Genomic DNA, 14,421 nt, shown 5'->3' with positions numbered 1-14,421 from the left:
ACTGGCACGTTTACCCTTTACTAGGGCAGGCATAAATAAAAGAGGTGGTAGCTGTTCACTCAAAAGTTAAATACCTTGAACAGCTGATTGCTACGTAGTGTTGTGCAAATTTGAATTTATTACATGAAGACCTGGAATTCAATTGCTCATAACTAATGCAAATATTAATTTAGGCGGCCAATACTCTCGCATGTGATTTGTAGATAGTGACAGAGTAGGCACACTTCGGGTTGATACCCCCGTTCCGTTACACCCTGTATAAGACGTGTGTACGTGCGCCAACTTTGACAGTCAATTTGACAGCTGTCAAGTGTGCCGCTGGTTAACTTCGGAGTATACTGAAATGTGGTTCGATAAAGAAACTACAACATCCAGATACTAGTGTTTTATTGCTGATTAAAAATAGTAAAATTTATTCCGCTTATGAATTAACACGAACAAATCTTAACACCGCGATGTATAATTTCGCACAACTTGGTAAAGCGACATCTAGTGGCATTTAGAAAAACTAAACGGCGTAAACTTAATCTTACAACTAATGGTACGTACGTACAGTGGTTCTACATGTCGCGCCGCCAAGGACAAGCCGAAGTTTGTCCTTAAAAAAAAAACAAATAAAATGACGGTAGCTACTACCGCAACAAAAAGTTCCTGACTGTTAAAGGTACTACATAAAAAATATAAAAAAAAATATATTTGTAAAACAGTTAAAAAAAAATGTGAAAATAAAGTTCTTAAAATAAGTTGGTTTAACTAAAATACAAGGTAAAAAATGAATTAAAAGATAGCACCATTAAAACTAAGCATTACTCAGTAATCGGTAGCACACATAATTTTGATGTCGGTCTTTTAATTACAGAATTTATAGTTTTAAGAGACACCACACGAATTATGTTGTCTTTACCCGGATGCACATCCACTACTTTCCCATAAAGCCAACGACATGGTGGCAGACCATCCTCTTTAATAAGAACTACGTCTCCGATTTGAATTTGCGGGGCATCCGTCGACCAACGATATCTGTGCAGAAATTGGGTTAGGTACTCTTGCGACCACTTACGCCAAAACTCCTGCAACATCCTCTGAGTGTACTGCCATCGCTTGAGCGAACTGACGTTACCTGTCTCGTAATCGTAATCCGGTGCGGTTACTAATGGTTCGCCAACAAGAAAGTGGCCTGGGGTTAAGATGAGAGCATGTTCTGAGTCATCATAAATTCTGGACAGAGGCCGAGAATTTAAACATGCCTCCACTTGAGCTAGCAGAGTCGCTATCTCCTCGTAGGTTAAAGTTGCCTCTCCTATTACCCTCTTTAAATGGTATTTGACCGATTTTATCCCAGCCTCCCACAAACCCCCGAAGTTCGGCGAGTGAGGAGGGATGAAATGCCAAGAAGTGCTGTTATTAGCTAGAGATTCGGCTAGCTCCGGTAAAATACTCCCTTTTTCTGATAGAAATAGCCTTTTTAACTCCCCAGCTGCTCCCACGAAATTGGTGCCATTATCGCTCCAAATTTCTTGGCAGTGACCTCTTCTTGCTGTAAAGCGTTTAAAGGCTTGGAGAAAGGCAGCGGCTGTCAGATCTGTTACAGCTTCTACATGGACAGCTCGTGTCGACATACACACAAATAAACAAATATACCCCTTGTGCGATCTATGTCCACGACCCTTTGCTGTACGTATTTGGATGGGACCTGCAAAATCCACCCCACTACGTAAAAATGGACGCGACGGGGTTGCGCGTGCTCTAGGTAGTTGTCCCATCAGCTGGTTACGAGTCACTCCAGCATTCTTTACGCAAGTTACACATCTGCGTATGTGTGCCTTGATGAGCTGTTTAGCCCCCAATATGAAATATTTGCTCTGAAGATATGCCAGAGTCAGTTGGATACCTCCATGACAAGTAGATTTATGTGCATCTGCTATGAGCAGTTTTGCCAAGTGCGATGATTTAGGAATCACAATAGGGTGTTTCTGTCTGCTTGTCAGGTCGGAATTGTATAACCTGCCTCCAACTCTTAATATATTATTTGTATCTAAAATGGACACAATGTTTTTAATGAAGTCTTCCTTTTGACTTCCTTTTTATCTTTCAGGTTCTGAATTTCTTATTCAAAGTATTGGTTTAGACTTTTCTTTGTATATATTTTTAATGCTTCTGCTAATTGTTCTTTGGTGGTAATCTCAGGTGGCAGCCGTAAGTGAGGTGTGCTGCACTTATGCCATTGTCTGATCTGGAAGCTGCACGTAGCCCAAGCAAAACTGTAGCTCGTCTACCCACTTGTTATTGTTTAGTAAGCGAGCGGTAAGAGCGGCTTTCAATGTTCTATGCCAGCGCTCGACGATGCCGTTGCTTTGGGGATGGTATGACGTAGTATGGCATTTCTTAATACCTAATAGTCTGGTAAGGGCTGTGAAAACTTGACTCTCGAATTGCCGGCCCTGGTCCGTAGTTAGTGTTACTGGACATCCATATCTTGCTATCCATGAGTCGTAAAAAACTTTCGCTAAGGTCTCCGCCGTGACGTCATGGATAGGTATAGCCTCTGGCCAGCGCGTCTTGCGGTCGATGGCTGTGAGTAGGTATCTGTGACCGTGTTGCGATGGTGGCAGGGGTCCGACTAGATCAATATGTACATGTTGGAATCGGTCAGCTGGCGGATAACTCCCGTATTCACTCGATGTATGTTAGAGTACGAATATTATACTCTGATCCCAAGGTAACAGTGACCTTTGTGGAGGACGCATAGCGCCAGTTAAACAATGGTTCACTGTCACGGGTTACTTTTATTGGATGTTCTCTGTACGGAGTTCGACACAAGAATGGTACAACTCGTGCGGCTCGCCGTCTTATAAGGGTTGTCCCCACTACCGTACCTTGCACGTGTGTCGTAAACAAGTGCAGGTGTTGTTTGTTTGCTAGCCGCACGTGTTGTTTACAGTTAACATAATATTTAGATTTTCAATATTTCGCTGTCGCGCTATCACGGCCATACTGATAGGCAGCTCGTGCTCTGAGCTTGCGTTTATTCTGAAACAAGGGTATCTTTTAGTTCACTGTAGTAGCATATTCAATTTGTAACTAAGTATTTGTGCTGTTAAGTCAGTTGTTGTAAGTCTATATCGGTGCATCGACACGAGCCTACAATTGGCAAATTCAATAATAATCGTTTCATTCTTTAAATTGCATTGTTACGCCCAGTTGTAAGTCTATATCGTTCCATTGATACGATCTCACAAATTAAAAAATAATAGTTTCCTAGTCCGTTATTTGTTCAAAGATCGGATTAACCCCTTACCGCATGCGAAGCCATTTATGGCCTCTAAACTTTATGATTTTTTTTCTATATAAAGTAAACATCGAAATAAAATAAAATAAACTTTATAATAATTAGTGTTCTATTGTGAAGCAAAACATATTTTTTTTGTCTACGGTAAGTCATAAATGTTAAAAGTATTTGAAGTTATAATGCAAGGCGCCCGGCAAGTGAAATGCAACAAGTGCAGTGAAGTTTTGATCAATGAAAAATAATAGTTTATCGACGTTTCAGATCTTCAGTAAAAATAGTTATATGCTCATTGTATCTTCGACCATACCAACAGTAAGTTTTTTTGTATGTGCATTTATATTTATTTGATTTATGACCCTTTTTTTGTAAAATCCATATATGGCTTGGTATGCGTTCCCGCTAAATTGCTGTCTTGTCATATGTGGCTTTATATGCACTCAAAGGTATACAAATGCAAAAAAGCTTTTTATCATTTCTTCAGATATGGACTGTGCACGGTTTTATGATTCTTCAAAGGTTGTAAATCCTATCCCTGGTGATGGTTTTTGAGTGAAGATGAGCTTATTTCCGATTCTGACTGGAGTACGAACTTACTACGTCACGTTCCCCAATAAAAAAAGCATGTTATGTAAACAGCGACAGTTACATGGCACTGTTTGATTTCAAGCTTGCAGTTTCAGAACATATGCGCAAGACAGGGACACCCAGCCAGCCTTCTTAGTACGCCGATAAAGTCAAGAGCCGGAACTCCATCTAGTCGAGCTGAAACTCCAAATAGCATGCCAATAAACCTCGAAAAGCACCAACCAGGTATCAAGATCTGCCATTGACTTCTGTACGCACTGATGGTGTCGATCATTTTTCTATTTGGGTAAAAAATCAACGTCAATTATATCAATTCTGCTCAAAGCTACGTGGATATACAAAATGTGAAAAGTGCGTAGTTTTTTTATGCTACAATGACAAGCGCAATTGTTTTAGAGATTTCCACAAAATGAAAACGCTACGCATACGAAGCCATATATGGCCCATACGATTTTTGCTTAAACACATACGAAGCCAAATATGGCTCTTCAATTTATTTTTATAAATAATAACTATAAAAAATATTGTCTTGTATTTTTTTTTCAAATAATAGATAAATAAACACATTTTCGCAAAAAAATATTTTTTTATTTACAATCTTCATAATTCATGCAATAAGGGGTTAAAATGGGTGAAGATGTTAATCAACCAAATAGTTTTTACTTTTCGCCAGACTCAGAGGCTTAAATTTTTATAAGCTTGTTCTGGCTGAAGGTTCAGTTGACAAACTCAGCGGCCAAAAATATAGCTTGTTTCAACAACATCACGGTGAAAGGGACGTTTGCCAAACTCAAAGGTTTTAGTTGTTAGAATTGACATTCATTCCAGTCTCAGAAATATTTGATGAACTCAGAGGCTATTTTATGGCTTGTTTTTGATATTTGTTGGTTGTTGCTTCTGGTGATTTTACTTTTCGCCAGACTCAGAGGCTTAAATTTTTATAAGCTTGTTCTGGCTGAAGGTTCAGTTGACAAACTCAGCGGCCGAAAATATAGCTTGTTTCAACAACATCATGGTGGAAGGGACGTTTGCCAAACTCAGAGGCTTTAGTTGCTTGGATTAGCAGCAGTTCCAGTCTCAGAAATATTCTATGAACTCAGAGGCTATTTTGTGGCTTGTTTTGACAAGTGACCTTTACAACCATTTTTTTTTATTTCTTTGTAAACTGCTATCACGGATCATTCTAAATTCGGGTTTGGTATTAATCTGAGATGTTCATGAGCTGTTGTAGTATTTTTTGGCCAGGACGAAGACTTTGTATTTCGTATCGATCATTGCCAATAATTTTTACAATTTGATATGGCCTTAAATATTTAGGACCTAGCTTGTTATTAGACCATTGGGTATGTTTACAAAGCACAAAGTCTCCTGATGTAATAATTTTACTTTAGCACATTTGGAATCGAAACGTTTCTTGCTTTCTGAAGATTGTTCGGTCATTCTGATAATCTATTAAAAGAAATGGCGGTTATCGGCAATCAAGCGCCAGCTTAGTTAGTATACAATACGCTGCCACGAAGTCACCACCACACGGCACACACGCGGCACGGCTGCCACTCTCAGACTGTGCCATGCTGTAACGCCTTCGCCGTTTGTCATTCACTCGTCATCATGTAGCAGTGGTCACATGAAACAAAATAACTAGGTGTATTATCACATTCACATGACTCTTTCAATCGGTTTATAAAGATTTGATTAATGACGGTAGGTTACAAATCACGTTGTAATTTAACGAAAGTTCATTTCTTTATTGCTTGGAGTGAGAAAATACAGCTTAAACCACGCAGCGTCGATTTGAAAACGCGGTTTGAATTATGATTGACACGTATTGCGGGAATATGTCTCGTCAATTTTGTTTTAAAATAAAGAGAAATAGTACTTTCCAAGTTAATTTGAAATCAATTTCCTCATTATTAAAAATTAAAATACACCCAGCAATGAAGTCAATAACAATAAAGTTCCAGTATGAAAACGACTCACCGTAACAACAGTATTCAAATGCAGGTAGGCACCATTATCCTCGATCCTGACAGTACATAGACATTGCGATGAATATGCCACGGCTCAAGTCCAGGTCCAATTCCAAGTTTAGCCTTAGTTTTAATTAATTAAACACCTGACTCCATCCACGATTATTATCTTATCAGGATAATACGGAGTATTTGAAACTTAGTTTCATCCTTTGTGGCAGTCTTTTTAATATAATGGGTGGGCAGCAGGACGATCCTCTACTTCTGATGTTAGAGTAAGAATATTATACTCTGATCCCAAGGTAACAGTGACCTTTGTGGAGGACGCATAGCGCCAGTTAAACAATGGTTCACTGTCACGGGTTACTTTTATTGGATGTTCTCTGTACGGAGTTCGACACAAGAATGGTACAACTCGTGCGGCTCGCCGTCTTATAAGGGTTGTCCCCACTACCGTACCTTGCACGTGTGTCGTAAACAAGTGCAGGTGTTGTTTGTTTGCTAGCCGCACGTGTTGTTTACAGTTAACATAATATTTAGATTTTCAATATTTCGCTGTCGCGCTATCATGTATGTCGATGTATTTTTGTTCGCTGGCAAGGTATACATGCCTTAGTCCATTTCCCTATGTCCGCGTTCATTGATGGCCAAAAAAATTTTTCTGTGAGCATTTTTCTAGTTGATCTAATTCCGGGATGACTTATATTGCGTACGGCGTTGAATGCTATATAACGAAAGTCTTCTGGTAGGTATGGTCGGATATTTGTTGTTGAAGTTTCACAGTAAATATGTTGATCATTGTCTGATAGTTTGATTCGCTTTAGATGCAAGCTTCTTTCTTGCAGAATTTTTTGTATAGCGCTATCTCTTTCTTGTGCCACGGCGAGCTCTGAGTAGTCGATCGAGGACGGACATGTAATTGTTTCTAAGCGTGATAAAGAATCAGCGACAACATTGTCTTCTCCACTGATGTGACGAATATCGTTTGTAAACTCGCTGATAAACAGTATTTGACGAATGCGGCGTGGTGTTTCGCTGTAGGAAGACACTTTTTGGAGTGCGTAGATAAGCGGTTTGTGGTCAGTGTAAATAATTAGTGACTTGCCTTCGAATATTAGTGTTGCCGAAAAATCTATAGTTTTACTATCGATAGTAAACAGCCAAAATCATCTACCCAATCGATAGGCCTATCGATAGTATCGATACTATCGATAGTATCGATAGTTTAAAAACAAAAAACTATCGATACTATCGATACTATCGACAGTATCGCTCTTCGATATTGCGCAAGCTATCGATACTATCGATGCTATCGATAGTTTTGTACGATCGATAGGGACCTTAATTTCGATAGTATTGAATGTAACATTTGGTTATAATGGATATAAGTATACAGTGAAACGACTAACTCCATTCAAAGCTTGTGTTTAGCATATTTTATGTTTCGTGGGTGTTTTCGCAGTCGATGTTTGGTTTTGAAGTTGACAATTATCTAAACTTTTAAATTATCAACAGTTTATAACAGTTATAGTATAAAAAGAATACTGTTAGTGATACCTAAGTGACAAATAAAATGGGTACGTTTTATTATTTTAAATTTTAGTTTAGCTTTCACTTACTCTTTCACTGATATTTTATTTTAACTTTCTTTCATTCGCTATGTATGGCATAGGTTATGATGATTTTTTAACATATTTTTACAAAGAGAATCGGATCAAAATTATGATGGTAGGAAGTACTATTTCATACGAGTTTATTGACATTAGTTACATACTGAAGTATGCAAGCGTTCCCCAGATAATAGGTATTTTCAAAAGGTCAAGCCAGCGGGATCAAAGAACTGCCTTTATAACTTTGGAACCGTTGAAGTACTCATTTCGTTATTTTGCAGGGGGTGAGTACTATTTCGGTACTATTTTTTGGCGTTTAAATCAAAGCGAAAGACCTTGTCGTTAACTCTCGCCAAATTTCGCTCACCGTCAAGCTAGCAAGTGCAATAAAACATGGCTATAAATCCAGAACCGTGATGGTACTAATTTTTTTACAACAGGTACTATTTTTTTCAATAAGAGTACTATTTTTTGGTATGGTCAAATTATTTTTTCGTGACCTTTTTTTTTTTGAGGCCGCTAGCTTGACGCACACAATCGGGCACTGGGTTAGTTAAACAAGATAAAGATGTAGCTGAAGTTTTTGATAAATTCTTTACGAACATCCCTGTAAAAACAACAGAATCTCTCAGGTCCTCTCCTGTTCAAGCTGATTATATTGTTGAAAAGTAATGTTACTGCTTGCACTGAATTATTTGGTTTTAAACGCGTTGATCCGAGTAATATTGTTAAAGTATTCAAACAGCTGAAACATAAAACCTCGAAAGATTTATGGGGATTGTCTGTCAAATTGATGAGCTCTGTTATTGATTTCTTAGCACCATATCTAGCTTACATTCTTTATATGAGTGTTGAAAATGGCACCTTTCCAAGTTTAATGAAAATCAGTAAAGTTATACGTCTTTTTAAATCGGACACAAAATCAGACCCCACGAATTATAGACCTGTTTCTATTCTATTCTACCAGTACTTAGTAAAATTTTCGAGAAAATTATTCTTGGCCAACTGCTATGTCACTTTAATTTAAATAACTTACTTCACAGCCAACAGTTTGGTTTTACTAAAGGTCGGTCTACAACAGACGCGAGTGTCACATTTGTTCGACACATTTTCGATGCTTGGGAGACGTCGCAGAATGCCGTTGGAGTATTCTGTGACTTGTCTTAGGCGTTCGACTGCGTGGAACACGAGACCTTGCTTTTGAAATTGAGGCTCAAATTGAGCTCTCAGTTTGTTAAATTCATATCTAGGTGGTAGGATACAAAAGGTACAAATCAATAGTACAACTTCTTCGGGCTCTCATGATCAAATGGAAGTTCCTCAAGGGTCTATTTTGGGTCCGTTTCTTTTTTTGGTGTACATAAATGATTTACCTTATGTAGTACAGAACCAAGCTGACATTGTGCTGTTCGCGGATGATACTTCTCTTATATTTAAAATCGACAGAAAGTTAGAGGAACTTGACGAAGCAAACAGCGCTGTGTCGCAGGTTCTAAGAATGGTTTACAGTAAATAACCTAGTTCTAAATGCTAAGAAAACGAAGTGTATTACATTTTTTCTACCAAACATTAAGAAAGTAAATAATAACATTAAAATGAATGACGAGAAACTAGATTTTGTGTTGATGTGTTGCTGTTGCAGTTTATTGTTATTTCTTCTCCTCGACCATAACACCTTTCGAAATGACGTAAATTCAAAATGTTACATTGACCTTCAATAAGTTATCCATAATAATTACGTTGAATAAATGATTCTGATTTCTGATTTTCCAGATTATACAGACAGCCAACCGCTTTTCACTGAAGATATTGAAGAATCACAATCTTGTATGTTTGTTTAGTTTTTTTAAGTCAAATAATTTAATTTCTCAAATTAAGTTACAGAGTTTAACGTTTAAAAAATTTACCATTATTTTTTATTACGTTATAAGAAATTACGAAACGAGAGCACAATAAGTAAAACATTTATTTTTTTTACAGATTTAGAGGAAAAAGAAACTCACAAATTAGATGAAGACACTTATATTGAATCACAATCTTTATTATTACCATCAAAAAGAAGTCGTACATTAAATACAGATACAGATTTAGCGTCAATAGATTACAACAAACGGGTCAAAAATGAAACTTATGAGCATCTAAATGAATACAAACCAGCTGATACTGAAATAGATATTGATCTAAGACAACAAGAAGGAAAATCAACAATAACTGGCATGAAGGAAAAAAGAACAAGTGACAGTGAGGCAGAAATACCAAGTGATAAAGTGGAAGGAAGAATAAGTGACGAGGAAGAAAGAACGAGTGAAAAGGATAAAGACATAACAAGTGATGAGGAAGAAAGAAACCAGAAGGAAAAAACAATATGTGTCGATTGTATTTATGAGAAAGATCTTGACAAAAGAAATTATTATTTTGGAAATCTTTTGATTGGCGAGCTACAATTTTTGCCACCGTGCATGCGCTCCGAAGCCTATATAAATATACTCAAATATATTGATTCATTAAAACACAAACATCGTTAAAAATACAAAATTAAACATCGATACAAAACTGTAAGAATCATATTAAGTGTCGATATAACTGATTAACAACACGATACAGATTTTGGTTAACAGGATTATTGATTATGTTTATTGATTTATTATTGATTATGTTTATTGATTATTGTTTATGTGTATATTTTTTTTGTCCAGCTTGTTTATGTTACCCAAAGATGGCGCTAGAATCTTTTTTAGATCAAAATTGGTAGTTCAGAAGTTATCATGGCAGTGGAAACATTTTATTCTGTCAGTCTAGAACATACAATATTATAAAATAATAGTAAAGAACAGTATAAGATGAGTATAAATAACTATTTTTAAACAATACTAACGTATCACACCGCTGATCTTAAATAGCGTCCAGCACCATCCATAGAGAGAAAGGGAACTTTTGGAAAACCGTTCATTATTTTTTTTTTCTTTTATTAAATAAAAATAACAACCTTAATCTAATACAATTTACTGTCCACCAAAATGGAGGCATTAATTACAGAGTTGCCATGCTTTACTGATTATAAAAAATAAAAAATATTTAATTAACAAGTTTTGTGTTTTATAATATTTAGTAAACGTCAGAACTGGAATATCAGTCAGTAGTTTTTTTTATTAATATAAACGACAAAACTAAGAAAAAAAATGTAATACTTTACATGTTAACTTTTGTTTTTGGTTAGGTATAATTAATTTTTATAAAAATATTACTTTTAATAATCAAAAAAAGAAGTTAGTGCTTATTCATGATATTTATCCAGTAACGTGTGATTTTGTTTGATAAAAAGAATTTCGTTGATATGTTCGCCACTTAAACGATTTCGGCGCTCTACTACAATTTGCCCAGCCATTGAAAAAATTCTTTCGGCCGGCGTGGATGTTCCCGGTATGCACATATATTTTAATGCAATATTTTTTAAGCTGCTTCGATTAAAATGCCAGTATTCAATAGGACATTCTGATCTATCAATAATTGGTTTAGAAAGGTACTGATTGATATCAACTATTGCATCTGCAGTAGGACTTGAGCTGGAGGAACGTGATTCTTGAAGATATGAAAGTAAATTCAGCTTTGCTTTTTTTGGTGGTGCTATTGCTTCGTTGGATGACACTGGCTCTGCAGAATCTGATGGCGCTGATGCTTTTTTGTTTTGCGCTGATAAGTAAGAATAATATTCTTTTTGAACAATATTCACTGCTCTTTCGACTTCTGAGCTGGTTTTAAAACCATATTTTTTAAGTTGGGGGTTCAGCATACTGGAAACAATACATGGAGTACGTGTTTCGTACGGTTTGATCTTCGTTACAATATATTTTTTATAGTTTCAAGAACAGTTTTCGTGGACTCTAATAACGGTTCTTTGTCCAACTGCGCAAAATGCATCAACATGCCTTTTATCAACGGTATTATCAAAGAAAGGGTGGTGTATGTTTCGCCCGATACAGCTTCTGTGCACACATCAATGGGCTCAAATACTTTAATCACTTCTGCAAGGAATGTGTATTCCTCATCGGTAAGATTATTTGGCGCTTTCGGGTTTTTATTTAAAGTGAGTGACACTTTATCTCTTATTTCACCAATTCTTTTTAACATTTGGAATGCACTATTCCATCTAGTCTCCACATATTGTAAAGGTCTTAGTTGGCTCTTTTTGAGATCCTTTTGTAAACATTTTAATTGGTTTGAAGCCAATGAGCTGTGTTTAAAATATGTCACGATAGCTTTACATTTATCAACCAATTCTTTTAATGCAGCACACTCCGGCTCCATAAGAACGTGTTTGATGACCAAATTTAATGAATGGGCAAAACATGGCACATGTTTCAATTTCAATATTTCAGCAGCTTTAACCATTGTTTGAGCATTGTCTGTCACCATGGCCACAACTTTGCTGCGACACTGCCAGTCTTCTAATATTGACGCAATAACCTAAAACAAAATATAATAAAATATAACATTGATGCACACTGACAATATTTTAGACACTTTAGTTTAATACCAGCCCTACTGCACGAGTTGTGAAATGCAATTACATCACACAAGAGAAAGTGCTTAGGGGGAAGTCCCCTAGTGGCGGACACTTAAGTTATTTAAACAATAAAAAAACCTGTTTCGAAATTGACGCTTTTGTATACGCGCGACGAAGTCTATTTTATTTTATTTATCAACAAAAACCTCTGCCGAAAGAAACAGTCTAACTAATAAATACGCAAAGTATACCTAAATGAGTGAAGGAATAAGTGAATGAGACAACATGCGCGAGGGGAATTCCCTGAGCTGAGCATAGATTGTTTCGTGCCTCGTTTGCTATGAAATAAACGAAACAAGAGGCGCGTTTACATTGCATTTTAGAAGCGCGAAATTTAAAAAGTGTAGTTGTATCGGATATAAAAATATTGCCGATACCGATATATTGGCAAATCCAAAGTGTCGCCGATATATCGATATCGGTATCGGATGCACCTCTAATCAAAAGTGTTATAACTTTTTATAAATATATGTATATTATACTATATATAGCTACAAATATTAATATATATACATATTGGTGCCGATTCCTGTAAACACCAACTTAAATCTAAATTTATCTTAGAAAACCTAATTTTAATTTAGTTTAGCAAAAAGTGCAATTCTGGCTTTCTGGTCGTCTAAATTTAAAATATTTTAACAGGATTTTTGACACGCTTAAATTTAATAGAACGTCTACGAGGTCTATGGTCAACCAGCTTCTGCCGTTTTTTTCGTAAAGAATTGGTAAAGAAGAATGAATGGAAGTGAGTGAATGAAATCGTCATTTGAACAAAAAAAATACATGTTTTTCTTCTAATTTCGTACGAAGGAATACAAAATCATAATTTATGTGTGTTTTAGCAGCAAATACAATAAATAAATGCAATAAAACATTTTTCTATGAATTTTAAAACATACATCTGGCATTATTCTAAACCATAAAAAACACAGCGTCAAGATCATACTTAAAAAAAACGTGTTGAGATTAGGTATCGTTAGGTTTTCAAATCAAAAATACTTAATAAAACACAAAAATGACTAAATAAAAGGACGTAAGACCAAGGCGGAACTAGTAAAAGTGGAAGTTGTGTTGTATCAGAACGACGGAACTCGCTGTGAATGCATATTAAAAGTCCTCAACCAACAAGACTCCTATCTTCTTCTTCGTCGTTCCCTCACTGCTGAGGATCGCGACCACAGGTTATGGTTTTCCACTTGGTACGGCTATATGCTGCGTGCACCGCCCTCTGTATGCTGCTGCCCACCGTCTTCTTCACGATGTCAGACCACCTCGTAGGCGCCCTTCCTCGCGCACGTTTGCCATCCATTTGCCCAACGATGATCTGCTTCTCCAGACTGTGCTTCGGAGACCGCATAATATGTCCGAAGACGTGATCTTGAGCTCTTTTAATATGGACTCATTCGTACACGTAAATAGCCTTAAATTACCAAGTAGAGAAAGTCCAGCATGAGGTGAGCACGAAGTTTTGAAGACAGGAGTGATTGTATTAGATTTCCTCCTGAGCAGTTGCACTACAAATTTAGTGATGAAGAGGTGAGTGATCGAAAAAATATGTCATAGAAGAACTTGTAGACATTTTTTTTTTTTTTCCTCTCTAACTTGCAATCGGTTTTTCAACCATAAGCAGTTTTTTGCTAAGCAGTATTGGCGTGTAAAGCATGCCCGCCCATTGTTGGGATGCCTGCATGTAGATTACTGTAGATTGCTACAGGTTATCCCAAGTGTAGGATCTCTTCAATCGTCTTGTTTGTAGTGGCTCGCTTAAGACTTGGGCAAGTTGGTTTTGGTGATGTTCGATCCTGTCCCAATAGGATGCGGTCATCGCTTTTATCTCCTCTCGTACTGTAGGAATGTTTAAGTACTGGTGGATTTCATCCATCTTTGTGAACCAAGGGGCATTTACTATGGCTTTGAGTACACCACCCCATCTGCCCACCCCATTAGGGATTACGGGCGTGAGTTTATGTATGTATGTATGTTGAGTACACCATTCTGATATCTTTGTAATATCTCTGTGTTGGAGGTTTTTGCGGTTCCCCATAACTGGATACCATAGGTCCAGACTGGCTTCAGTATTACTTTATAGATCAATAGCTTGTTATTGACAGATAGTCGAGATCTTCTTCCCAAAAGCCATTCTAGTGATCTGTACCGGTGATTTAGTTCATCTCGCTTATTTTGGATGTGTGTCTTCCATGTTTGTTTGCGATCTAAGTGGAACCCAAGATACTTGACACATGTGTTGTGGGGTAGTTCTTCATCTCCTAGCTTCACAGTTGGACAGTTTTCATTTCGCAAGGTGAAGGTTACTTGGTGGGATTTGGTTGCACTGGCCTTTATCCTCCATTTCTTCATCCAGGTATGAATTTTATCAAGATGTTTCTGAATTATATTCGAAGC

The sequence above is a fragment of the Pectinophora gossypiella genome, unplaced genomic scaffold (assembly GCF_024362695.1).
Source record: "Pectinophora gossypiella unplaced genomic scaffold, ilPecGoss1.1 Pgos_48, whole genome shotgun sequence".
Classification (NCBI taxonomy): domain Eukaryota; kingdom Metazoa; phylum Arthropoda; class Insecta; order Lepidoptera; family Gelechiidae; genus Pectinophora; species Pectinophora gossypiella.
This window is presented reverse-complemented; position numbering follows the sequence as displayed.